Genomic DNA, 4,289 nt, shown 5'->3' with positions numbered 1-4,289 from the left:
TTTCTTTCTTTCTTTCTTTCTTTCTTTCTTTCTTTCTTTCTTTCTTTCTTTCTTTCTTTCTTTCTTTCTACATTTACTGGTTTATTATAAAGGATGTTACAAAGGACACAGATGAAGAGATGTGTAGGGGCAAGGTATAGGGGAAGGGGTTTGGAGCTTTCATGCTATGATGGTTAATACTAGTGTTAACTTGATTGTATTGAAGGATGCAAAGTATTGATCCTGGGTGTGTCTGTGAGGGTGTTGCCAAAGGAGATGAACATTTGAGTCAGTGGGCTGGGAAAGGCAGCCCCCAGCCTTAATCTAGTGGGCACCATCTAATCAGCTGCCAGGGAATATAAAGCAGGCAGAAAAATGTGAAAAGGTGAGATTGGCCTAGGCTCCAGCCTACATCTTTCTCCCGTGCTAGAGTCCAAGTTCTTCAGTTTTGAGAATTGAATTGGCTCTCCTTGCTCCTCAAGCTTGTAGACAGCCTATTGTGGGACCTTGTGATCATGTAAGTTAATACTTAATAAACTCTCCTTTATATGTATTATATATATATACTATTAGTTCTGTCCCTCTAGAGAGCCCTGACTAATGCACATGCCCTCCTTGGGATGCCACCCTCTAGGAATCTCCATGTGTTCAGCTAATTGGAAGCTCCCTGAACCCAGTCTTTCCTCTTGGGTTTTTGGGAAGTTTCATGACCTCAGCATTCCTTCCTTCAGGGTATAGAGCAGGACCCTCTCTGGAGAGGGTCTTAAGACCCACAGTGAGAAAGGAGGGGGTGTGGGAGGGTAGAGTCCTGCCTTGGGTGAGGTGAAAGGAGGGCGGGAGGAGATCAGAGAGATTCTGTTTCATGAGGCCTGCCTCTGAGGCCTGACACTCCCAACATTATAACAAAAGACAGTAGCAAGGGCTGTGAGAGTTATTAGCCAGGAACCATGTATATACATGTATGAAATATATATACATATGGATGAAAACATAGATACATAGGTTTTCATATGTATATATGTTTCATATTTATGTATGTTTTCATCCATATGTATATATGAAACATATATACATATGAAACATATATACATATGAAAACCTATGTATCTATGTTTTTATCCATATGTATATATGTTTTCATCCACGGTTCCTGGCTAATAACTCTTACAGCCCCTTTTATTGTCTTTTGTTATAACGTTGGGAGTATCATCACACACCGGGTCCTATTGTGGGGAGGGGGTGGGGGGAGGGATAGATTTAGGAGATATACCTAATGTAAATGATGAGTTAACGGGTGCAGCACACCAACATGGGACATGTATACATATGTAACAAACCTGCACATTGTGCACATGTACCCTAGAACTTAAAGTATAAAAAAAAAAGATGAGTTGCCCTATGCCATGCATGTTAGAAGGTTTTCAGTAGTAGCTAGGTACCACAGCAAGATTTACATTTCAGATCAATTACTTTGGGATCTGTGTGGAGGATTGCGAAATGATCAGAAGAAAGATCAGTATGCAGGCTTTGCAGTAGTCCAAGTACAGAAATTAAAGGCCTATGGAGATGAAAAATAAATTAAATAGTTTTAAAGATAATGAAGGTAAACAAAATAGTATGATACAATGGGGGTTTTATATATTAGTATATCATATAAATATATAAAATTTAAAATGCATGAATGTGTAAAGTTTTGTGGGTACACACTGGAGGCAGAAAATAATACCACTAGTCAGGGAAATGAGAGGTGGGGCAGAGTAGGAGTGATACTTGAACTGAGACTTGAAGCATGAATATGATTTCATAGAACAAAGAAAGGAATTTACATGTAGCGAACAACATGCACAAGGCAAAGCGAGAAGCTGATGTGCTTTAGAATAATAGGAAGTTGGGTTGGACTTGAGTATAGTTGTTTAAGTGTAAATGATGAAACTTAGAGCAGAAAAGACATGTTAAGGCCTCACTAGAAAGTGGTTAGCTGCTCCTCAAGCTGTTACCTCCTCTTCCTCAGCACACACATTTCCCAGCCTCCCTTGCAGTTAAGTGAGACCATGTGATTGGGTTCTCACAATTGCAATGTGTGCAGAATCTACACCATTCTCAATCTGGCCCATACAAATCTCCTATAAACTAAACTCCATCTCACTGAAACTATGTATATCAACTTTAGAGCCACTTGTTGAGGACAGCAAAGCCACAAGTTGAACAGACCTGAGTTCTGAATCAACTGTTGGACCATAGGTGCCTGCTGATGAGGCCCATCTATTCGGGATTTAATATAAGTGAGAAATATACCCCTATTGCGTTTGAGCCATGGCATATACATGCCATGCAAAGGAATTTAGGCATTATCTTACAGGCAAACAGGAGTCAAAGTCAACAGAGATTTCAAATAAAGGGTGCCATGATCTGGTTTAGGAGAAAATTATTTTCAGTATATATTAAAGAGAAGTCTCAACGATAATGTGAGACTCTTCCGCAAACATCCAAAAGCTGTCTTGTGAATGGGGGGATTAGCTCCACTAGGGCCAGAGTACAGACCAAACACCGCAAGCAGAAGTGAAATTTACAGGTGAAGTGAGTTCAGCTCAATCAAGAAGGAAGAAGTTTCTAGAAGTCAGAGCTGGTTCTATAGAGATTTCTTCTGTGAGCTTCTTCTCCCTGAAGAGATATCCCAAGGGAAGCTGGAGGACTTCATGTTCAAGTTTTTGGTGGAATACTAAAATAGGATACCTTTAAAATGTCTTACAACTTTGAGATTCTATGGCCCACAGTGATTATTTTAGTTGGAATTAACGTGGAGGTATATATGTATATGTGGCAAGTCAGCCTTTCTGTACCTTGGGTTCCCCATAAGTAAAATGGAGACAGGATTATTAATAGAACCTAACTCACAGGGTTGTGGTAGGGATTAAGTGAATTAATATGTGTAAAGTACTCAATAATGCCTGTACGTAGTTAGTGAGCACTCAATAAATAGTAGCCGTTATTACTACATTCTTCCTTTTTTTTTTTTTTTTTTTTTTTGAGATGGAGTCTTGCTCTGTCGCCCAGGCTGGAGTGTAGTGGCACAATCTTGGCTCACTGCAACCTCCGCCTCCCAGGTTTAAGCGATTCTCCTCCCTCAGCCTCCTGGGTAGCTGGGATTATAGGCACGCACCACCATGCCCGGCTAATTTTTGTATTTTTAGTAGAGGCAGGGTTTCACCATGTTGGTCAGGCTGGTCTTGAACTCCTGACCTTGTGACCCGCCCGCTTTGGCCTCTCAAAGTGCGGGGATTACAGGCGTGAGCCACTGCGCCCGGCCTGTTATTACTATATTCTTTAAGGATGTGTCTCTCCTAATCCATATACATCTCTTCTTTATATATAAAATTACACATATTTTCATATTATCTAAGCACTGACTTGGAATTCCCTTGTTTCACTTCATGTGAATAGCCATAGCCACCCTTTCCATGTGTGTAAGTTTGAACCTGGAAACAAAATTTATTAGCTACAAAATTTGCTTTAATGCCTCATCTATTTACTAATACTACTTTTTATTTCCTTAGTGCCTTTTCCAGAAAGTCTTTAAATAGGCTTCAATAGCACATGATTCTAAGAATGCACATAGAGGTTTCACACACACATACACATATATACACATGCACATGCAAATGTCGTGAAAAATAATCTGTAATTTTTTTTTAAAGAAAGACACAGAACTTACGTTCTTTAATGTCTTTGCATTTTTGTTCTGAGGGCTGTTCTGATTTCTTTTAGTTCCTGCTAGTATGGCCTATATTATTAATTAGTATGTCTGTATAAAATATCACAGATTCTTAAAGAAGCCAAATAGGTTATAACACATAGTCTTTTGACTCCTAGGAATATAGCTTTTGGCCATAAAAAAGGTGATTAACATGATATCTTTTACTTCCTACATATTTTCTGTGACCTGGCTGGCTACCTTGGCTTACAGAAGACTGAATTTGACCTCCCATTGTTGGGAATCAGGGATAAGGTTTATTAGCTTTACCTTAATTAAACCAGTGCCATATAGCAGGAACAGGGTTATCACTGCCCCTTTGTTACTCTTGGCAATACTCCCATTCCTCTTTTGTGATAAATTACCACCCTTTGGCCTCTGATTATCCGCCAGGAAAACAGTTATAGCTTTGTGGAGCAGAGGGGGAAGTATATTATCGTTTAATTTTCAACTGCAAGGTTGGCATACTGCGTCAGGAACAAATAAATAAGAACAGTTACTCACCTGATGTTTAAGCAATTCTGGGCTTCTTTTATTAGAACTTTTTGGAAGACTGTCT

Source organism: Piliocolobus tephrosceles, chromosome 4 (genome assembly GCF_002776525.5).
Source record: "Piliocolobus tephrosceles isolate RC106 chromosome 4, ASM277652v3, whole genome shotgun sequence".
Lineage (NCBI taxonomy): Eukaryota > Metazoa > Chordata > Mammalia > Primates > Cercopithecidae > Piliocolobus > Piliocolobus tephrosceles.
This window is presented reverse-complemented; position numbering follows the sequence as displayed.